At 32.8% G+C, this 25,429-nt stretch overlaps 1 non-coding gene across 1 annotated transcript; it reads right to left on the reverse strand.

The window, feature by feature from the left end:
• Positions 1–7,487: 7,487 nt before the first annotated feature.
• Positions 7,488–7,616, reverse strand: LOC111756694 (small nucleolar RNA SNORA11). Its single transcript, XR_002791109.1, has one exon. It is a non-coding gene; the product is annotated as a small nucleolar RNA SNORA11 (small nucleolar RNA).
• Positions 7,617–25,429: the final 17,813 nt, after the last annotated feature.

A 25,429-nucleotide genomic window follows, 5' to 3' on the forward strand; every position in this document is an offset into this window, starting at 1 on the left:
TCCAAGACAAACAGGAACTTGGGAAATTCGCAACCACCAATCCAACTCTACAGAGACTGCTGCAGGGCATACTAGAGGGAGAGAAATGTACTAGGATCCCAGGAACAGTGGCAGAGAGGCCTCAATGAATGGAAGAGAAAACAGAATGAAGAAGATAAGCAGACAACTGATGGCAAACAAGAGCATAACAGAAATGAGGCAGAGAAGATTTTATTCAAAACTGATATGATTGACAATATCAAGTCTGTGAAAGTATAGGCAACTACACTGAAGATGACAAGATTCTACGATACACATTCTGACTTGATAACTGCCAGTTTTTGAAGTTCTGTACTATATACAAGGTTATGTTTTTATTAATCCTGTTATGTACTGATATACTCAATTGTATTATGTCTGATGATATAGCCAATTCTATTGGAGATAATAAGAGACAACACAGGAACCATGGTAGAACTCTTTGTCCAATGGTCCTATATGTTTATTTTGTTGCATGTGTTTATAGGAATAGGTTTTGTTTTGCCTTGCTTTGTTTTGTTTCTCCCTCTAATATAGAAAGGACAGAAATACATGTTAAGACTCATGCATGTGTATAATCTATAAACAGTTTATGAGAACTGATCATATGACATATAATGAAATGACAGATACTTTGAAGTAAAAGAGACACTAAATACCCAGTGCTGATCCTGGAGTGTCATAATGTGAAACTCAGCAATAGTGTTATTCTTTGTTCAGAGTGATATTAGCCTGCTTGGGTTTATTCAATCTCAACATAACTAAAGAGATGGATAATTGCATGTATGTTTAAGTGTACAGGATTGATAACCATATTTCTAATTTTTTTTTGGATACTTGAACAGAACTGGTTGCAATCTCACTGTTTCAATCCCTACTTTATAAGCTCCACTTTAGTATCCTGAATAACTCTTTGTAAGAAGACAATCTGTAATCTTCAACTAGTGATTTCTTATTGTTTTATTTTTTTTTCTTTGAATGTATGTATTATTCCTAGCCATTTTCTGTTTTGTTTAGCCTTTATTTAAATTAAATTAAAAAAAAAAAAAGACACTGAATTACCCAGTACTGAACATGGAGTGTCATGATGTGAAATCCAGCAATACTATTATTTGTACAAAATGATTTTTACCTGATTTATTTTGTTTAATCCAAGCATAAATGAAGATATGGATAACTGCATGTATGTTTAAATGTATGGGATTGACAACCATGCTACTAAGTTTTTGTTGGACAACTGAACAGAACTGTTTGCAGTCTCGCTGTTTGAATTCTCACTTTACATGTTTATTTTTTGTATCTGGAACAACTATTTGTAAAACGACAATATGTCAATATCAACTAGTGATTTCTTAGTTTAGTTTTTCTCTGAATGTATGTATTATTTTTACCTAATTTCTGTTTCATTTAGTCTTTCTTTAAATAAAATATTTTTTAAAAATATTTAAAAAATAGCAACATAAACTGAGAATTTTAAAAGCACTCATTTTCTAGCATGTTATTATTATGCCTTCTTTAAAACAGAAAAGAACAAGATAAAAAGGATTATATATATATATATATATATATATATATATATTACTAAGTAAAAAGCATGCGTGCATTAAAATGTTTTGAATTTCTGATTTTAAAAGCAATTAAAAATGTAGAAACAGCTTCTCATTCAGTATGATGGTCACTAGATCAAAAACATTGTTTTAAATAAAAAACTGAAACAAAAGGCAAAATTGTCAGTAATGATATGCTGTGGTATTGAGTTATTTTCTTTTTGGTTTTGACTTTTTAAGCCTTTGCCTAGAACAAAAAAAAATTCTAAATGTCTAAATAAAACCATAAAATTAAAAAAAAAATAGAAGAAACACTTGGAAAAACTCTTTCTTCATAACCTCTTGAAGAAGCCAAATTGGTAACGCTTTATTTTTGAGTTTTTATTCTGTAGAACTATGAAACCATAATTTAAGTTACGAAGATCACCCAGGTTAATATAATATTGTTGCTTTTTAGAAAAGAGAAAATATCTAATTTAATTTAAATTTGACCTATAAGTTGATGGTATAAATCATTCAAATATGGATAGTTAACTCATCTAGTTTTTACTTTAATGTTGAAAGTACTAAAAAGATTTCATGACAGGAACTTTCTTTTTCTATTGATTTCTTTCATCTGTCACATCTACATAAAATCAATCTGTCTTAATGATTTGAGCATATATTATGAAGAATGTTTCATTTATCAATATTTGAACAATTTAGGTTCACATTGGAATATAATAGTTCAATCCATTAATGTCTGAGTCATTTCACAACATGAATAATAAGTGTAAAAACAAATACAAGTAGCAATTGATACATATTTTGCCTCTGGCAAAGTAGAATGAAACATAAGAAAAATAATATGGAAACTCAATGCCCTGAAGTTAAAAAGGGTCTAACTTCCTACTGAAACAGTTTAAACTAGATTTATAGCTTTCATAAAGTAATTTTATGAATTTGTTAATTTGACAATTTAAACTCTATTTTACGAAAGTGATAATGGTTTGAGTAATTATTCAAAAACCACTGTTTGTACATGATATTAAATACCTATTTAACATGCAAGGCCTTTGCTAATGATAGCACTTGAGTACATTTAAAACTAATGTTTATGGAGAAAAAGAGAAATGCTAGTGTATTGAGTATATTTACAAATGTTTTAAATAAAATCGTCAATATGTTTAGAAATACAATTTCCCCATGTTGCAAGCTAACATACATATTTACCTCATTATGCCATGTCATATTTACTTTTCTCAGTGCTGAGACAAAATCCTCAACATCCAAGGGTGGCAAAGTTTATTGATTTCACAGTTAGTGGAAATTTCAGTTCATAATTGCCTAGGGGCAAGGGAGGGTGGCTTGGCGGAAGGGCATGTGGAGGACAAGTATTTCGCAGCGTTCCATGACATGAAAAATGAAGGACAACCAGAGCTGTTTCAAACCTTTTATTTTACCAAAACGTTTAGGATGAGTAGTACTCACACCCTTAATGAGCCTAGCACTGCACAGAGAATCAATCACATACTCTTGATCCCACCACCTTTGAAACAGCTCCACCTATGGACCATAGGAGGCTTTGAGGGGGCATCAGAATACAAGCTAAAACACCTCAGGGAGTAAACAAATATCTAATGATAAAGTCTCCATTAAAATAGGCTATTTTAAGCAATTTTCCCTTCAATGTCCTAAGGTTAAATCTACACTGAAGACTTACAAAATCCTATGGTATCATTTAAAGTGAAGCGCCTACTTGAATGCTCTGTAGCCTCTCCCTGATCTATGTTGTCTGTGTTTGTCAGAAACCATTAAATGTCCATGTTGGAAAATGTAGAAGGAGCTTGTTTACCAAAAAAATAAGTTGTTGAGACAAATTATTCTGAAATGTCCTTTCTTCAAAAAGTAAATATCTCCTCACTTGCAGGGGCATGCAGAAACACTGAAATGCCACTCTCAATTTGGAGGCGGATTTATAACTCATTTTTCCTTAAAATGGCTCATTTTAGTCATTTTTACAAGAGTCTGAATCATGAGTTTGTTAGGCAATGTGTCTTAAAGCACAAATCCTTGGTGCAACTATCTTACATTAGTGTGAAGCAAAAGTTATTTGTGTATATTTCTCATTTCATGACAATATTTATTATTTGACTAAATATACTTGTTATTCTAGTTGCCCCCATCCCAGAGAGTATATCATTATCAGGTTTTGTCCTAGATCCCTGATCTCCCAGAAGAGTATATGGAGGAAGTTAAATAAAAAGAGAAAAATTATATGATTTATAGGACTCCAGAAGGATCAAAACCCTCTAATTAAGCTCGTGGCTTTGCTGGTAAAGACAAAGGATATTCTGGGTCAGTCCAGTTATATTAGGATCAAGAAAAAAGGGTGGAGAAACTGAGGAAAGTGCAGGCAATGAGAAGGACCTTGGGTGTTACTTCAAGGACGTCTCCAAGTAATGAATCAAGTCAATTCAGTAGCACTGTCTTACCATAAAGACATGGTAGGAGTCAGACTGTAAGAGTAATCTTTGCAGCTGCAGTCTCTACTTTGTTAATTAGGGTTGGAGCCAGAGTATTGGCAGCTGTGGCCTTATCTTGCCCTTTGAGGTATCTCTGGCCTCACAGGCCACTACAGGCCCCAGCCAGGACCAGTGATTGATAGAGGTTCACTTACCATGAATGAGCTCCCATCACCAGGCAAAGGCCTAGGCCTAGGACAGACTCACAGATTAACATAGAAAGCCAATTAGTAAAATTTAAATCCTGTTGAGAGCTGCTTAGTAGTGATCTGCAACACATCATGAGTAACATCATATTTGAACCAGACATATGACTCACACCTGTAATTCCAGCACTCAGGAGGCTGAGTCAGGAGGATTGACATGAGTATCAGGCCAGCCTGGACTACAAAGTGAGTTTAGAGTCAGCCTGAGCTACACAGTGAGACCCTGTCTCAAAACAAACAAGCAAACAAAAACCCAAATAAAGACAAAAACAAAACATGTTTATTAGGCACTTAGTGTCACCTCAATTGGGCTAAGACACCAAAAGTTTTGCCCCATATCACCTTGCACCATTATGTCATTTCTCAGCATAGAGATAAAAGCAGATATGATAAGTAATATCTTACCATTGTTTTGAACTAGTTTTAACACCACAAATCCTTGCATATCAGATGTTTAGGGATAATAGTCACTGTCTTTTCTCCCTTCTGTCAGGCGCATGATTGACTTACAACTAAACACTGATGTTTCTCCGAAATGTGTAACTTTTTCAACAATATCTCAGAGCAGTTATAGAATATTCAACCTGACTTCCAACTTTACAGAGGAGAAGCTGCAAATGCTCAAGTAAAATACAACAATGCAGCTCTAATCAGAGAGAATAATTTCTTCTCAGGGACCACTGACAAAATGTACAATAAGCCTGCATAAACATTTACAGCAACTGGCAAAGTAATCAATCCCAGGGTTAGTTTCCCAGAGGGCACACAGCAGTGCTGAAGTAGATGTTACTCAGGGATAATACAATTGCCGGTTTTACCCAACAATAAGCAAGGAAAGGTAATACTCATTGTGTAACAGCCTACCAAGTGTTGGCTTTCTATTATATTTTCATCCCTGATGTAATATTTTATCTGTTGTTTAAATTTTCTCTAGAAAAATGGCAAACTTATTTTATCATTTTAATTGCCAATCTGCTACATAAAAATTAGCACAATAACATTGTCAGGCTATTACCATATAGTATTATTGACATTAAAGTCTTAATTTACTTGATCAAAATTATTTTGCTTCTAGGAACATCATACTGAGAATAGTTTTATAATTTACTTTTATTATTAAATTTTAATGTTTTTCAAGGAAGCAATCTTTGTCTTAGCATACTTCATATAGAGTATATTGCAGTAACATTTTGTAAGGAGAAACTATATCACCATCTGTTCATGTAGTGCTTTAAATGAGAGTATCAATTTGACTCCCTATTTTTCCCCTCCTAACCTGTAAGAAGCACATTTATTACTCAATAATAAATGTCATATATTTTTGTTAAGTGTCATATTTTAAACCAACATTGTTTCCTGAATCCATGTTTTCTTGAAAATATCTTTCCTATCATTTCATTTTTCAAAACTAGTCTTTTTTTCTGCATGTGGCTAATTTTAAAAAGGTTAAGCTGATTGAATATGTTCCTTTACCCTTCTAACTATATAATTATCATACATTTTCTATTTATCTACCTCTTCAAAAAAGCAACTAAGACGGTACTAAAGAAATATAAACTTCCCTTTGCAAATTAATTTACACATTATTGCATGTTTTATGAGAAAACAGCAGGCTTCCCACTTTTCATAGCTACTAAAATCTCAAATACCTTTACTTTTTCACATATCCACAGGAATTCAAGTACTCATTTTATTCAGAGTCCTCTAAGATTTGAGACCTACTTGCACCTTATCCAAGACATCATCACTACAATCCATAAGCATTTTTAAAAATGTAGTTTTGGCTCTGAGATAGTCCTCTCCCATGAAACATCTTTCTCAAAAGAATAACATGGAAATACATTTTTCAATTAGAAAAATGAAATATTATTTTATAAAATAATTGCATCAAATTTAAATTAATTCTTAACAGTATAATGCAAGACTCCTGGTAGTAATATTTCACCCTATATATGCCACGATTTCAATAGGAAAGACTTTCATAAGCTATTTTTTCTTTTACAGTCAATTATCCATAACTATATTTCCATGATGATAAATCAATAAATTATACCTAGTTTTCTTTTTATTGTTATGTGAGGAGGCTGCAGTACATGCAGATGACTTGTTTTAAAAATCTCACTCTACTTATCATTTAATCTACCCAACCTTTATTTAATTAATAAACATTCCTTTGTGAAAATCTAATCAGTCATTTTCAATGATAGCATCACATGTAGTTCACGTGCCACAATTAATTAACATTTATGTTCTTGCAAGGCTTTGCTCTCTCACATAACACTGCAATAAACATTCTTATGTATGTCTTTTTTTTCATGATTATGCTAGTTTTATGAAGTATATAACCAACAGTGCCAGTGAGGAGATCAGTTTCAGTAAATAATGTCAAGCTACTCTTTAAAATGGTTAAATCATTTCATGTTCTTGTTAGTTCTAATATTTGCTTCAACATTTCTTGCCAATATGTTTACTTCTGCAGTACCATGATATCAAGCTGATGGAATTTGCTGTTTACTAGTGATACGTTATGTTTTCACATGAATATCTTAATTCATGTTTTTTTTTTGCTAATCTACTTTTATGTGGTTATATAATATGTTTGGATTTTTTATTTTCTGAAACTTACTCATGAAATAGTAACATGATATTTCTTGCAATGCATCTCATTCTAGGATGTTTTCTACCATGTCTTGGAAATTGTAAGGAATTGTTTACAAAGTTATGTGTTCATAATTTTATTTTTAAATTCTGTCTTTTCTGTGTTTAAATTTTTTTCAAAAAAACTTTTATCTGATGCAGTTCCCATTTTGAAGGTAGGCCTTGAAGTTATTTAGATGTTGAATCTAAACTTTTGTATATTTAGAACTCTAATTATTTTATCAGATTTTTATAGCTATTTTCACATTTTCTTCTATTCAGGGAAGATTCTGCTCCACTACTTTTCCTAACTATGCTATAAAAAATACTATCTATACTATAAAAATACTATAAAAGTATTTTTAAATTTTTTTGAATTTTGTTAAAAATAGAAATTCAAAGTCTTTACTCCTAAGACTACCAAGAGATCTCCACAAATACACTGGACAAAATCAAAATGTCCAACTCCCTCACTTAATGCTAAAGATTTCCCTTATTACTGAGCCTCGTTCCATTGGTACTACTATCTAGATAGTACCAATGGGGTAGTAGCCAATGGGAAGTGTATGGAGCACATGTGTAGGACATTCACTTAAAAGGAAGTCACAAGTTCTGTGCTACTTGTCCCAATGAGCCTAGATTCTTGTTGGGTGTGTTGTAAACAGAGAAGCCATTCTTCAGGCCACCTGCTCTGAGCACATCCCACTGTAGAAGTGTTCTTTCATTATTTTTGTTATGCAATTTTTTGATAAAATATTCTAAGCACCTAAGTTTTGAGTTTAAACCCTAAATTTACATTTTAATTTTAAATTTAGTTATTTTCTTTTTTAAATAAAATTTATAATTAATAGATTGGATCTATTTTACTCCTGCTGAACACTTTATCTTCTCTCTGAATTCTGATATTTTAAAATGTCTTTACCTCGTGATTGAATGAGACAATTATTTAAAAGATGACTTACAGAGAGATTCATCACTGAAGACTATAGTGTGAACACTGAGAGAGGCTCTGAGGCATCGGCATGATCAGAAGACACCTGACAACATCGAGTGGCAAGGAGAGAAAGTAGTAAACTAAAGTTTTAAAAAGACACAGAAAAAAGTCAGAGTAGCTAGAGTAAGAAGAAAAGCGTCTGATGGATCCCAGCTCTGTCACAGGGCAGGCCTGTAGATGTAGACCTGTAGTGCAGGTCTACTGCGAGAATCACACAGAGTCCTGTAGGGAAAGGAAGTGCTGGGGTGGCTGGGCTGGACACCTACCAACTCTACCAGCAGGTTCAGTAGTTCATTATCTGGGAAATGAGGCTCGCAGACTGAAATATCCCTTAAAGAAATTCTTCCTGGTCCAGGAAGCAGGGACCACTGTTCAGAGAGAGACATAGTGGGTCCCAGTGAAACTAGAGTCAGCTAAGTGCTGGTGGCTGAGCAAGACAAAGTGCACAGCCCTGCCTCAGACTAGAATACTGCCTGCACCTGAAATGGCCTCAGCAGCTGAGACTATGAGATCTGATAAATCTTACAAAAATACTTTTAAAATTCTTGATTTCTATTCAATTTTACATTTCTAGAATAACATGAAATACACACTAGCTAGCTTTTATCTTGTCAACTGTGTTTAGTCCAATATTCCTCTTCCCAGAGTTATTTTTAAGAAAGTCAAATTGCTGGAGTGGAGTTACTTTTAATCAAAGTTTGTTCTTATATTGAATATATATATTTGCTATCTATATTATGAACCATAGATATCTACATTTTAACCACCTTAAAGAAAATTTTTCTCTACTACTGAATCATAAACATTTAATCACCAGTAACTCTTTTGAAATATTTCAATTGCACCTTTAAATTTTCTTTAATGCATTATCCTACTAATAATACACAATTACAGGCCATGCTTTAAGGCTATTTTTCTGAGAGTCTTTGCAGAGACTTGAATTTCATGCTGCCATCATGATAAATTAAGCAGCTAGCCTGAGGTGGTGATTACTACTGCTTGGCTTTTCTTGAGCTAACCACGGATGTTAGTGAGTTTAAGAAGTAATTGTTTGACTTATTTACTTATTTAAAGAGTTTGTGAAAAATTCTGTGCATTGGTCATGACATTTTTCTTCATTCATGTGAAGATATAGAATAGAACATAATTAAATAATATCAACATGTATGACAGTAGAAAACTATAATCATAATGCCTTATGTCATCCCAATGCACAAGAAATCTTCAAGTTAAGGCAATTAAAGTATTTATCATTAGTGTGTTAATGACTATATCTCAATTACATCTTAAAATGCCTTCATGTTTATATTCATGTTTCTTATAAACATGCAAAAGGATTCTGCAGTAATACTTTTCAGAGCTCATTCATGAGAATTTTAAATGAAAAATATGTTTTTGTTTAACAAAAGACAAATATTGAGAAAAATTTTGTGATTAAAGAGAAACCTTAGATTGCTCAACAAGTTAATATAATTATGGTAGTTTATATTATTTTTCATTATATTTAACTGAAATCAATATTTTAACTTATTAAAATAAAATTATTAGCATTTGACTTAGCCATTGATTTGCTTTGTTGTAAAGCAGTGTTTTCAGTTTAGAGATCCCAGATTTAAATATTAGGCTATTTGTTTTTGATTGATTTAAACTTAAAAATAAACTCTTAGTAATTTATATCTACTATATAATCAGGGATTTTACTTTTAATGCATTTTATAACAAAATAAGAAATTATACTAGGCCACTTTTGAAATTTTAGTATACATTTCTAAATTATTTATATAGTCATTATTGACAAATATATTAATATTAAACAATTTGAACTAAATTAATAAAAACATTGCTAAATTAAATCTCTTTTCCAAGTCTTTTGACTCTTTAATTAGAAATGTTTGTATTTGAGCTTCTGAATATTCCATTACCTCTAAAAATGTTTCCTTGATTAATATAAATTGAGGTAACCATTTTTTCAAAATTGTTTTCAAACATACTTTCTCCAAGCTCAAAGGGAACATGCTTCCAGTCCCTTATCTTTTTTTCTTAATTTTATGTCCTTCTTACACTAGATTGCTAAAGATTCTCTCTTTGATGATTTACGAGTACCCTGGGAATCTATTGGCAGCCAGAGTCAGAGTAAGAGTGCTGAGTTCCAGTCAGTAGGAGATAAGGGAACCAAGTTTAGGCAAGCAGGAGACACCTGGAGAGTTACAAGCTGAACAAATGTGGCTCCAGTCTCACACCAGAAATCAGCCTAAATTTTAGTGGAACCAAACGTATAAACTTTCGGGAATTATCTACTATCCCTCCATAAAGTTATAGACAGTTTGGTGGGATTAATGAACATGGATCTGGATATTGTTTGTCCACTTTATCTATGAATAATGGCAGAGACATGCCTCGAAGTGGACTTTTTTTTTCCTTCCTTTGTCCTCCAACCTTTCTTCTAATCTCTTCTTCTTCTTCTGTTTTTCTATTTTCCCTCTAACCCCTTTTAAATTTTCTACCGAGGGGACAAAATCATCATATTGATGGCTTATTTACTGCATGCAATTTCCTGGTTTGTTTTAGATTTTGTTACATAGTCACAAATCTAATTCACCTGATTAAAAGTGGTAAAGGAATTAAATTTGTCATTTTCTAGGCTGTGCTTGATGCTATTGTTACTGTTAATTGCAGTGCTTAACTAAGGTGACATAATTTTTCTAATCTGTTCATCTTGGTATGTCAAGACTGACAGTGCCAAAGAGTCCTAATACCATAGGCCAGAGCCAAAAGCAGAGGCCAAGTGGGCAGCAACTTATCATCTCCAATAAATTGAATAGGCAGGATCTTACAAAACCCCAAATCTAGCTACACCTAAGAGATACCTCTGAAAAAGTCATTTTCTAAGGGTTCTAAGTACTAGCAATAAAGCTATTCATGATAAGCAATGTACAACCATCAACCCAGGAATTAATATAAAAAGGAAAAAAGAAAACAACAAGATACTTAAAGTAATAACTCCAGACATACATCTCATCAAAGGCAAACCCAGGGAGCGATGAGGAGCAACAGGTCTAATGTCACCTATCTGGATATTCTGAAGCAGTAACCGTGAAAGTAAAAATGCAGATGAATGAGGCTGTAGAAAAAAATGAAATCAGAAATAATTTCTCAGATAACTACAGAAATGGTGAAAACAATGAAAGGCATACTTTGTGATTCTAAATCAGATATAGATTTTAAAGAGTGGAGAACCTTAGGAAAAGGATAGAAACCATGGATGCTCAATGCAGGAAAGAAGAGGAATCCATGAAACAGATTCAAAGAGATATCCAGATTATAAATTCCATTAAATGTATACAAAGCAGACTGAGCCAATTTGAAGACAGAATATCAGATATAGAAGACCGAACTGTGGACTGTGATCATAAAAAGATTTCTTAAAAATAACAAAGGACCATAAGAAATTAATCCAACAGTTGATAAGTAATGCAAAGAAGAATGAGATAGGATTCTTTGGAATTAATGAAAAAGCAGGAAATAATGAAAATAACATTAAAAACACTTCATAGAAGCAATTGCAGAATCTTCTTAAGCACAGAAAGGTAATATAACTTACAGATGAGTCAGACTCATCGAACTCAAATTAGCCATGATTCAAGAGAAAATGTCTGTATCAAAGTGTGTAATAGACAATGCTCCACAAATTCAACACAAAAATGAAAATTAACAGCTGTTGAGAAAAGAAACAAATTACTTAAAAAAGAAAGCCCAGCAGAATCACAGAAAACTTCACAACACAAACTCTGAAGTCAAGGAGAACTGGAATGAAGTATTTTAAGCCTTAAAAGAAAATAACCTCCAACCCAGATTGGTACCCCACAACACCATCTCTCAGAATTGACAGGGAATAAGATATTTCTATGACAAATAACACCTGAGAAAATTCAAGTCATCAAACAGGCACTCCAAAATATTCTGAAGGTACTCAAGAAAGAGATAACAAGGACTACAGTTCCATGAAGCCCAAGAGAATCCACCAGCCAAGGGAAGCAATTAAATGGAGTGGGAGAAAAGGTACCAACCATAGGAAAATAGTATAACAAAAAACACATCAATATATATCACTTATAGCCTACAATGTTAATGGTATCGGTTCACCAATTGAAACAATTAGACTGTCAGGATGGATCAAGAATTATCAAGAACTAAGACCCAACAATATGAATAAAATGTGAATAAATTTAAAATCCTTAATAAATAACATATTTTTAATTGACAAGTAAATAATATATACTTAGGAACATAGGAGAAAGAACCAGAGCTAAACTGATTCTTTTTCTCTCACCGTAGCTGGTAGAATCTACATCTCTTGAGCCCTTGGGATATCAGTGTAGTGCTAACATCAATACTGTTCTCAGAACTTCAGACTCAGACTGAGACCTGTACTGGCTTTTCTGTCTAGGCCCTCCTGTTATGTGTGATATTTGACTGTGTTGAAACACTTATCTACTCATTTAATGTTCATCTCTTCTGAATATGCTCTCAATAGACACATCTAGAAGTAATAGTTCACAAAACATCTGGGCATCCCTTTACACAGTAAAGATTGCATCATGAGCATCTATCCAAATTTGAAATTCATCCTCATTTTATTACAGTTGTATATGTGTGTTGGACTAAGATATCAAATACTTTTCAGTATATATGTATAGAAACATATGTATATATATATAGAAATATGTATATATGTATAGAAATAAATTCTCCTTTCTTGTGCAAAAAACATGGCTTGAATCATTAACAATATTACACGATGAATTCTTAAAGATATTTAATAATTCCAAAAATGTGCAATGAAGAAAACAAAGATTGATTCTAAATTTAAAATTCTGAGAAATTTTTATAAGAAAAAACAAAAAATAAGTGCTTTAATTTTTCTTTGCATAGTAATATAAATAATATATGCATTCACTTTTATATGCTGCTATGTAATTTATTTAGAGTATTTTGCTATATAAAATGTTAAAAAAACATATTTTATGGTAAGTAATATTTAAGTATTTTTGGTGTGAAAAAGGTGAAGTCATTTTACTGAGTTGCAAAAGTGAAATTGTACATTAAGAACATACTGCATACAATAAAAGAGCTTTAATCTTGGTGGCATAGTTCTATGAAAATATAACAGAAGCTTATAGAAAAGTTAAGTTTTTATCATGTTCTTCAGATAATAGAAATTTACTTAATTGTATAATAACCTGACAATATTAGAATCCTCTAAAACTGTGCTGACTAATGCAGTGTTTTAGATAATATATTAAATATGTATATCTACAAGAGAATGTGAAATGTACATAAACATTAAGTAGTTCTTTGTGTTGCTCCCAAGCCGCATGCAGTCCTTAGGGTAGACTTCTGGATTTCATGGTTGATTGATGGTTCAACGCTGGGATTATGGGCGTGAGTGCTACACCTGCCCTGGGGCAGGTAGCTTTCATACAATCTAAGAAAAAGAAAGATTCTTCATTTTTGTGCTTCTGTATTTTTGCTTTTGTTGCTTTTGCTGTTTTCCACTGCCATGAACTATTGCCCTCTGCCATGTGCTACTCTGCTTTGGAGCCAGTTGAGTATAGACTTAAACCTCCACAATCTGAGAGCTAAATAGACCTTTTCTTCTTTAATATTGGGCACTGGGTATTTCCTCTCAACAAGGAAATAAAAATAGCCAACACAAAAGGGATGACACCTGTAGGAAAAATTTGTCTTCCGATTTTCAGACCCCTAGTTTTACATTAATATAAAGATGTTTTGAGGTTTATCTTCCCCATATTAATTTTAGTGACAAAGGAGGATTCTTAATAATCAACAAGTATCTGTGACCACAGAAACTTTTGACTTAACTTAATTGGAAGAAAATTCAAATATAGACCAGATCCATTAAACCACAAAGTCTTTTTAAATAATCCAGTTCATTGCCAGTTCTTCCCACAAATCTATTCTCTTTGCCCAATAACCTCTAATCTACTTTGAAATCACTGGCACTTTAGTATTGGGTGCTCTATTTCATTGGTGGGGACAGTTGTAGAATAAATCAAATAGTCTGTATTTCACTCACATCTACACTGGTGTGTCTTTTGCTGCAAGGCTATATAGATGTTATGGAATTATTTGGTCAAATTTTGGGGGGAGGTAGGAGCAACATTTCTGTGAAAACTCATGAAGTTGAACTGAGTTGGTAAAATTTAGTTGGCAGGAAGATGAACTTTATTAAACCCTATAGAGTGTTACCTATGACAAAATTTAGAAAAAAAATAAATATTTCTAGTTGAATAATGTCATTTGCGGGTAAACATGTTTGTGAATTTTCATTGCAAATGGCATTTTCTCAAGTCTTGTCATGCCTGCTTAGAGTTGCTAGTATTTGTATACCTATATGTGAAAGATTCACATTCAAAATTCTTGGAGATCAGGAAAACAAGTGAGTATCATAATTATATAGAACCAGAGGTTCCATTTCCAAGATTTTTGTCCTTTTTTCAATATATTTGTATAATTCTCTCTCAGTTTCAACCAACTAAACTTGAGGATTAAAAGTCTCAGCAAAGAATAGGGCAATCATTTCATTTCAATACTTTCACAGGAAAGATTCCCACTGTTTTTTAGATTCAACTATGTCCCTTAAGTGGACAGTTTCATTGTAAATCAGCAAGGTGAAGATATATTTGGAGCAGGGAAAAAGTGCAATTATCACACAGAAAACAGTTGCTTCTCTGGTATAAGAGGTTGGGTAGGCCGAACAACAGAGAAGACATTTATTCTGAAGGGGAAAAGTCATAAATATCTTTGCCTTTACAAATATTTGCCTTTAGGAAACAGTCCATGCTTTCATTTATACTAATTAATCTTTTACAGTAGCATTATTGGCATACTTAGCAAGATTTTTTCCTAATTCTCAACATTGGAGAAAACTTTGAATTGTTTCTTACATTCATTCTTTTTCTTTTACTTTGGAGTTTTACTTAAGTGCTAAAGTCCTAACTTATAGAAGGTTAGAAAAAATGATTAGAAAAATTATTAAAATATGACTGCTACTTGCCATATATATTGTCCCTTTCCTTCCAACACATCTGGTAAAACTAGCCTGCTCTTTTCCAAGTTGTAGAAGTTAATAAACATTTATTCTATTGACTCAGCAGTCTGATAGACATCATGTTACTGAAGTTAGTTCAGAAAATTTGCAATGACTGAGAGAAATCTCTGAAGTTATTCCTTATGCAGTAGGGTAGATTCTCCTAAACTTGCTCCATCTAGAATCCATTCATGTGTAGTTAACAGCAGGTCCAGGCTCCTATGTGAATCTAATGCCACCTCTGACAGACTGGGGACAAAGCTCAGGCAGTAATGGGAGGGATGGAGAGTGGCTGTAAATACAGAAGCTTCTTTCTTGCCTTCCACTCACTTCCAGCCACGTGGTCTTGTTCCTGAACACCTGGGGCCATACCGGTCTATGGTCTGTGACTTGGTAAAATCCATGCTCTATAGTTTCACATAAATATAATTTTATATTTCACTCTCAAGTGCCATTTCCCTTATGAAATTATAGCCACTATATCTTTTCAACTACATTTCTTCAACTTCATATTGGTGTGCATGCATGTGTGTTCCTCATGTGCTTTTATTTTACTTTTCCTACCATTTGCTAATTATGAAAATTTAGTAATTTAACTTGTTTACACAAAACCCAGTCTGTGGATTTATGGCATAAGTGCCACCTGGGGGATGATTAGAAATACAGGAGGATGGATTCTGGTTCGCATTTGTAAAACCAAGTTTAATGAAGCCCACATGGAAATGAGATGCACTTTAATTTTGATGATGAGACAGGAAAGTATCTATTTGTGCCTATCAATCTTTTGCATTAAAAGTCATTAGCAATTAAGAGTGTACTTCTGGGCTGGATTGTGGTGCAGTGAGGCAGAGCTGCCTAGAGTGCTCAAGGACATGGGTTTGATTCTGAGCACAGAACCACAAAAAACAAAAAAAATGCACTTTCTGCATGTTTTTTTGTGTGATTCCTTAATTCTGTTGTTGTTGGATTTAGATTCCATATTACATAAAGTAAGTGCATTCTTGAATATTCATAACTCCTTACTTAGATAATTATAGTAGCTCAACTTTTATTCAGGTTAGAGTCTGAACTCCTCTAATCATTGCAACTCATTAGTGCTAGTATGATATCTCTAAATATTAAAATTAAATAATTAATTGAATTAAGCCAAACAATACCATAAGTTTTTTTTTTTAGTTTTTTAATAGTTTTAAAAATATATCAAATGACTTATTTTGTACACATATCATTTTACAATCTGGCCATTTTTAACCTTTAACACTCACCTCCTTTTATATTTCCCTGACCTAAATTTTCCTGGAGAATTCAGATCATTTAATACTTCTATGAATATGTTCCTGTAGGTTACTTTGTATTAGAGCTTTAATTTCTGATAGGCAATTTCTCCTCATATGCTTCTCAGTCCTCCAGGATTTAATTCTAATGTCACCTTAAAAATGACCTTAGTAAACAGTTATATTATCTCTCTATATACCCATATTATGCATTATAATAGGTACTGGAAAATAGTGCTTGTTGCCTTTCACCACACATAATGAAATTTATTCAGAACAGGACGTAATTGCATGTTTAGAGTTTTGTCATCTTACTCATAGCAGAGTTTATCACAAAGTCAAATGTCATGATGAATGGAATATCCTATTTCTGATCATCCCATTTGGTTTTGTTGCTTGCATAATCTGCTTTTTCTAGGCATCACATGTTAGGTGTACTTTAGGCTTACCCTTAGGGAGGGGAAGTAGGCCCATGTTCAGGGCTCCTTCTTACCCAACAATCATGAGACCTTTGATCTGTGTCCATCGGAGGAAAAAAAAAAAAACGTTCTGGTAGTCAATGATGCTTTTTTTATACTCTGCTGAGTATAGTTGATCTGCCCTGGATTTTGCTTCTAAGCAACAAAATATGGCAAAAGTGATGAACTGTTGCATCGATGATTAGTTTCAATATGAGTGCAATTTCTGTCTTTCTAGCATACTATCTTGCCTTATTATCATTTTTGATTATGTGAATAGTCACTGTTATACACATCTAGGTGACAAAGGACCCAAGGGAATCATAAGCCATGAGATAAACAGAAGCTAAAATACAGTCCAAGAGTCTGTAGACACAAGAATTGAGTCAAAAAACCACATTAAATTGAAAATGGGTTTTTCCAATCCTGGTCACTATGTGAGATCACAGCCTTGTATGAGAAAATGGTGTAGATATGAGAGACCCAAGATGACACAATTAGGCCTACAGAGATTCCTAACTGACAGAAATCATTAGATAATAAATATGTGTTTTATGAGATAGTTATTCTATGATAATTATTATGCACAAGTAGATGATTAATTCAAATTCTTTAAGACAGTGTCTAAAAATTGCGAGGTCCTAAATAATCCAGAAAGAATAACTTATTTCTGTTCAGTTTCTTATTCTAACTCCATTATCATACATTTGGACACTGATGAATATCATTGTTTGAGTTTAAGCATGTAGTCACACAACCTTCCATGTATATGAGACTTTATAACTATTCTTATATATTATTGATATTTTGTCATTACTTTTTGTTCTCATATTAAATCATAAATATATAATTTAGTGTCTTCAATAATTTGCTTTCAAGCATTTTTCCTCAAAAATTAAATCAGCAAATTTTTTGAGAATTCTAAAGAACACAAATATTTATTATCACCAGTTAAAAATAATGCTTGGTATTAAAACATCAATTTAATAATTGATTTACATGCAATAGTACAAATTTAAATATTCATAAAAATAGAAATAGTATAGTGTACCCTAAGTGACTATAGTTTACAAAATAAAGGAAATTTTAAAAGTCTCTTTTTATATATTTCTGACTATTAGAAAGCTACATTTTCATAAGCCTTTTAAAAGTAAATCACACATTATTGTATCCACTGAAAACTGTTCAACACCAGAGAGGGAATGGGAGCAAGAATGTAAATAAAGTCTTAGTGTTATTAAAAATAAAGTTTTTACATTTTATATATAGAAGCTGTGCCTCAAGGACCAGAAGTTGTAACAAGTGCTATTGATTTATCTAGTTATTCAACATACTGAAAATTATCCATAGATAATTATAAAATAACAATGAAATATACCACCAGGTGTAGAAACCAGTAGTGGCCAATGAATCTATCAGCTTAATATAAATCACCACAATTATTTACCCAACAATCACATTATTCCACAGTGCTATGCAATAATTGACCTTTGTCTCTTGTTCTTGTAGTGAGGAAGGGAAAGTTTTAGAAGTGATGCTAAGAGAAAACTAGATAGGAACACTTCAGTCACTTTATTGTTTAGTGTAAAAATTAGAACATAAAGTTAAATTGTTCATATAGTTGGAGTTAATATGTTTGTAATAGTTTTAAGCATTTCTATTTGTGAACATGTTAGAATGATTTCTTTTTTGTATATAAGGTGATGAGATCATTTTAATGATGATTATTATTACATTTTATAAATTTTGTTTCTGAAAATGAGATAGATTTCAACATTCATTCATCCTTTTTCTAATAGTCTAGCTCTCGGATTTTTGTTAATGTTAGCTTTATTTTGAATCTTGGATTAAATTCTAGGTACAGGAATATGAGCTATCTATCTATATTTTTATCACTGGAGAGAAGATGGATGAACTGCTATGGAAAAGACAAAGTGAATATTTTATATTATATCTTCACATATTTTGTTCTGTTATTTTGCTACAATTGCAACATATAATATTTTAGCTGCTTTTATTTCTGAAACAAAATACAGGGCACTCAAAGTAAAAGGGGGAAAAGGTTGGTTTAGCTCACAGTTGGTAGACTGCAGTCTATAGTGGCCTGGCCCCAAAGCAGGGTGGCTCATAGCTGAGGAACAACAGGTTTTGACTGCAAAAGACAGCAGGAAAAAGAAACAAGATTCTTTCTATCTCTTAAACTGTATTCAAACTACACACCCTAGAAGGGGTGCAGCACTCAAACCCATAACCCCTGCACTGAACCATGAATTAATCACCAGCTCCAGATTCAACCACCTATGAAAAACCTGACCGCCAATATTGTATAAGGCTTTGCGGAAACATCCAGATACAAACTATAACACATAATTCAAAAATTGTGTTTCTTCAGAATGATAATATACAATTTCATGAAGTGTGTTTAGCAACTCTGGAAAATCTGAAATTAAAGTGGCAGTATAGTATGGCAAACATCATTTGCCTATAATTGCTATCAATATATTTATAAATAATTCCATTTAAATAATTGGAAAGTTCTTCATTTAAATAGATACTTAATTTTCTGGGACTGTAATATATTTCCTGACAATTATGGCATTCATTTGTTTGCTTAAATGACTTTGGAAAGTTTACTCTTAAAAGAAATGGTGAAACCCATAATACACAGTATAAAAATGTTTAAAAGTAGTCCTTAGTCCCTCCACAACTAAAATTCTGCAACTTTTTTACTTGCATACATATTTTAGGTCCTAATTTTCATGAAATCTTTATTCTTAATTTGAACTGAGAAACCATTTGATAATCTAAGAAAGCAATGTACTTAAACATTTTTATGTGCAACATTTACAGCTGTGTTTTTGAGCTTCACTGAATTATTTCTATGTAAAAGGTTTAAAAGAAAATCTATAACATATTATATATATATATATATAAAACATATGTGTGTGTGCTAAAAATAACTATCTCAAAACCATGAAAAGATATTTATTAAAATATTGAGGGGCTACTGTGACTGCATAAACCATCACAAAGTAATTGGAAATGACAAAATGTTCAACTACTTTTGAGCTGATTAAATATTTACCACAGTTAAGTAAATTAAATAAAAAATTGAACGAAGACATGGTTATGGATGATTCTTCCAGATGTCACAGTTGGAAATAAATACATGTTTAATTATAAGCTTGAATCAATATATAAGCAAGAAAATTTGTATTACATGAATCAATTTTACCAAAGCAATTTAATAAATACTAAATTTCATTTCACTATAATTTAAAGGTATTATAAATAATATTTGCATTTAAAATGATAATGTATATTCAATTTTGAAAAATATTCATTTATGGTTAGAATGTCTGAGATTATCCTCTATTTCAAAATTGGCAAACTTATGCAGTTTTTAGTGAAAAATCTTACTGCCTAAGATTTGGATTATTTGTGTTATTCTTATCAAATATGTTCTAAACATTTCTACTTTTTACACATGTTCTGCTTTTCAAATATAACTTGAGAAGAAGTATAAAAAGAAGTGATAACTGAATGGCACTACTTGAAGACAATAGAGCTCAATGGTTTATGGTCTATATGTTAAACCTTTCAAATATATTAATTTTTCAACATTTGAATTAATTTGTTGAAATTAAAATCCAACTCAGTTTCTGTGAAAAACAATTCATTCCATATAGTTTTCCCTCCCAGATACAGCAAGCTAGTCAATGGAATGATTCTTTTCCATGCCCTATCCTACACTTTGTAGGCCCTGTTTTAAAATGTGTTAGAAAATTTACACTTTTTTTTTTTCTCTATAGTGGAGTTATCAAAATATATCACTTTGCACCAATGTTCTGGTCAGGCGTTGTATACAGAGAACAATTCAGATCAGGACATGGAGTTAATAATATTTTTATAATAGTCACCAAGAGTTAACATAGGAGAGTGCAGGAAATCTATCTGCAACACCAAAGACATAGATTATTTAGTCAAGACTAAACCCCATGGCAATGTCCTACATGAGTCCAGATAAAAACCCAGAGCTCAGGACAACACCTCCACGAGTCCAACTGGAAGTCTACAGCCCACAAGGACTCACACCAGTCTCTTTCATGGATTCGTGCTGGGAAGACCCAAGGTTCAGCGGTGGAAGCCAGAAAGTCTACGCCAGCAAGATGAAGGAGCTGTGCTAGTGGGATGAGGTTTCTACCCTGGAGCTGAGAAGTCACACTCACAACAAAGAGCAGGGCTGTCCTGAAAGGCACCACAGCTGTCCTCAGTGATACGGAGGCCCTGACCTCCTCCGACGACAAGCACAGTCGGGATGTGCCAGGAAGCAGCATGACTAGTTCATCCTGGAGACCAAACAGCACATGTCTTTCCCTCTGGAGCCAGGAAGCAATGCTCGATGTGAAGACCAAAGCTTCTCCAGGAGAATCAACAGCTCAGACAGCAATTCGTAAGAGAACCCACAATGCCTTCTTCACGCCTCAGTCTCCCTCTCAACACCACTCTTCTTCTCCACCTATTTATCCTGACAACCCTCCTCAGGTGCAGCATCTTCTCTCAATGCATGCTGATGTAATCCAGCTGGCGTTAAGTTGACCACCAGTTTTCAAACCATAACAACCACAATGATAGCACCATAGTAAATTGGTAAGAAGAAATCAAGAATAGCAATATTTGCAATCAGCATGGATAATTCAAACTTATATTTGCATTGCCATATTATTAAAATATTCAAATATTAATATTTTGATATATAAATATTGTGCATAGAAAGAAAGAATTAAAAGCACATGTGTTGAGAATCTGAGATATATAGACATTGCCAAAATTAGAAGATGTGTTTCCTAAACACAACTGAACATTAGGACTCACAGAAGTGCAGAATGTAGTGTTTGGGCCGTCTTCTCTAAAGGATTCAGACAGAAATATTAACTCACCAAGAGGTCATGTATGATGTTTCTCATAGTAGAATTCTTAGAACAGTTCTTGTAGCAAGCCATAAAGAGATGCGTGAATTACGTTCTCTACAAATGAGAGATTTCAGAAACAAGAAGGTAAAAGTATGGAAACCATGCATGATTAAAAGCTTCATACATATTCCATGGGAGTCACCATCTTTTGTATAAACTCTGTAAAATGATCTTCTGGGATCCCACAATACACATGCCAAAAGCTGTTTGTACCTCAGGCATCTAGGCTAAGGCCACTGCCTCTTGAGAGTCTGGCAGGGCCCCTTGAGGAGTGTGCACAGCTTAGGAAGCTGTGCTTCTTATAGTGACTTGACCTTGCTTGAGATAATACAGACAGTTTCCCCGTGAAGCCACCAAGGCACACTGTCCTGCTGTAGATCAGATATTCTCCCGTCCCAGGTCCTACCCTGCCCTTAATCTTTCCATGAACTTAATCGGCTGCTGACTGTATAAAAATGCACAGCAGGTTCTGGGCAGTACCTCTCCCCAATGAGGAGAGAGAGAGCTCCCTGACCTTAGCTTTTGTATGTTGACTTCTGTTGTGTTCATTTCTGCAGGCCTCGCTCCCGAGTTTCAAGGGCTGTGCTGGACATGGCAGATCATATTCAGGAAAATCAAAAACACTCTTTTCCTATCAAGGATTTATAATTTTCTGGATTTAAATCCACAATGCGACTGAAGAGTCATTTTATTATAAGCTATGCTGCTTAGTAACTTAGTTGATAAACAATATCCATATGAATTTCTGTGAAAACAAAGTTAGGGAATTCAACCTAAGTTGAAATTGTTAAGTATAAGAGCACAATTTTGCTAGCACTGTCTGCACAATTAAATATACAAATGAAATAAAATAACAGCAACAAATAACCCTCCGGACTCCCTTACGTGATCATTGTCTTGACTACTACAAAAATGTCTAAATTGGCAGAACATAGGTAATACATAATGACCATGGATGGGACTTTTTGACGAAAGGATTCTTATTGGAATCAAAGAGCAGGCCTAGTCTAAAACTGCCTTGGTGGTGACCTAAGATATCATGCAGTAAACTAAATCCAAACTTGTGTTCAGGCTGCAATTAGACAGCTCACTCTGTAGCCTTCAGGATTCACAGAGACACATCTACATGGGTGCAAAGGAAGAGTTTGTTTGAAGATGGAAACACAGACTTTCTACAAAACACCTTAAAATTCAGAGTTAAATCAGAAACTTGAATTTATTAATGACCCTCATGGATAGTGCTTCACGGCATGCCCCTAGCCTACAGGGCTTATTACAATGGGTTGAGATGTGACTAAGAATTGAGGTAAGCAGCATTAGCATTACAGTTAACTGTTGATTCAATGTTACTCTGAAAGTAGTATGCACTAAAATAATGAGTTCAATATTTTAAGAGACTATACCTGAGCATTTACAAAAGATGATAGAAAAGTATTACTGTAAATGTCAAGGGAAATATAGATACTTTACAAAGAAAAGAATGGTATAAAGCTTATCTTATGAATACAGAATGCAAATCCTCAAATTCCAAATTAGTTATAGGAAATTACATAAATGTTAAACAAAAGAATTGTTCTTTAATGTGAACATTATTTTATGGTTTGTTACATAAATTCACCATGTAACTCACCCTTGTTTGAAAAGTCTTGAGAGATGAATTTTGTATTTGATTATCTGCAATATTAAGAATATCATAGATTTTTAGATATTTTCATTCCTCAAGAAGTGCACATACAATGAGTATGAAAGATTATACACAGAATAAATGGAGAAAACATCAAATTATTGATATGCATGCACCTATTGTCATTAATGTTAAAATTTTAATTATTGGCAGGTAAGGGATTAATAGTTTCGTAAATCATTGTTTGCCATTATTTTGAGACAGGTCTTGCAATGTAGTTCAGTCTGGCCTTGAACTCACAGCAGTCAAACTGCCTTGGTGCTGTGATTACCGATATGGACCCCACACTTGCTGGTAAAGAACTTTTTAATATATGTGTTAAGTACACTCAGATTTGATACAGACAATCATCAACTTGCATACTTTATCCATTCATAACACTATTCTCCTTTTATGATGCTAGTAATCCAACTCAACCAGAAGTTGAGCAACTTTCTTCTACCATGTTTTTGCACCAGGACACCATTATTTTGAATTCATAAGCAAAAAAACAACCATTTACTCACTTCAATTGTGTTTGTCAGACATTTTTTCACTTAAACAAAATATTGAATAATATGTTAAGGAATTAAATATATTATAAAAGGATGAGAAAAAATCATTAGATCTGGTAAAAGTATGCAATATGGGGATGTTGACATATGGAAATTCTCTGAACTTTACATTCACATTTTCTGTGATCACATAATTGCTATAAAATATTGTATTAAAGAAAATTCATAGAAAAAGATGATGTCTACATTTTTTCATGACATTCAGTTAAAAGTGGAATATTGAATTTTGTTGAAGAACTTGCAAAACTAATTTGAATAGTTTCTATGTTAATAGATATAGTGCTAAGTATACAAACCAACACTTTGGCAGCAGGAAAATTTTAGACAAATGTAGTGTCACAGAATGGAAAATTGAAAAATGATTTACAAGTTTCCTATATACACTTTATGTTTAACATTTATACAGGATTTGATGTGTGATTTCATTTCAAAATTAATTTCTAATTATATCAAGCATTTTTAAAATGCATGTATGTAAGTCATATATGTACATATCTTTCTATTGAAGATATATAAAGTGTTCACACAAAAGCATGAGTTATATCACCTTGAAGACCAAGTACTTGATCTTATGCAGCGTATAAAATCCTTGATAAACAAAATGTGCAATGAGGATCAGTTTAAATAATGCCTCCTACTGAAATATTGGTCTCAAATGCACAAGTACACTTAAATGTAGTCCTATGCCATGTATATTGTTATTTATGCTCTTATCATCTTATGTATAACTCATTTTCAATCCTTCAAATTCAATAGGTGATAAGTGCTTTGAAATAGAAAATACATTCTTGATTATCTAAAAATAAATTCAGAAATAATTCTTTCTTTCTAGATTAACACTATTATTCCTGGTTATTTTAGGTTGAAAGAGAATGGTGGTATAAAAATTCTAATATTTATTGTTATTTCTATTTATTATAGATGCATTTAATGAAAAACAGACATAAGATTGAGGAAAATGAATATAAATTTAGTGTAGAGCAACAGCAAATCATCTAATCATGCTAATTTAAATAGTGGGTTATCATATTTTTAATCATGTTTGTTTTGTCTTACCAAATCTCATTTATTGTTTTATCAACAATCATCTGCACAGTATTTCATATCTTTTATAAAATGACTCTTTTATTTCCCCTCAAAATAGTTACATTTATTTGAACCACAGATAGATTCCAAATTATGGTTTATAATTTTCAAGTTTAGAGTGGTGTAAAATTAATACACATTTAGTAGAAACCAAACTTCAGATTACTTATCTTTATACTTTCCGATGTGATCTACAAAGCATATGTTTCTGTCTTACAATTCTGAGCTGTAAGCAGTGGGCACACCTTCCAGGCAACCACGGAATCAGGAAGCTAAACAGTGACAGCCTATTGTGTTGTTAAGTTTTGATGTTCCACAGATATGATATAGTGCAACCATCTTTACATGATGTTTTCAACTTTCATTTTTTTATTCAACCCCAT

Source organism: Cavia porcellus, unplaced genomic scaffold (assembly GCF_034190915.1).
Source record: "Cavia porcellus strain 051 isolate PalLab524CR breed Dunkin Hartley unplaced genomic scaffold, mCavPor4.1 scaffold_15, whole genome shotgun sequence".
NCBI lineage: Eukaryota > Metazoa > Chordata > Mammalia > Rodentia > Caviidae > Cavia > Cavia porcellus.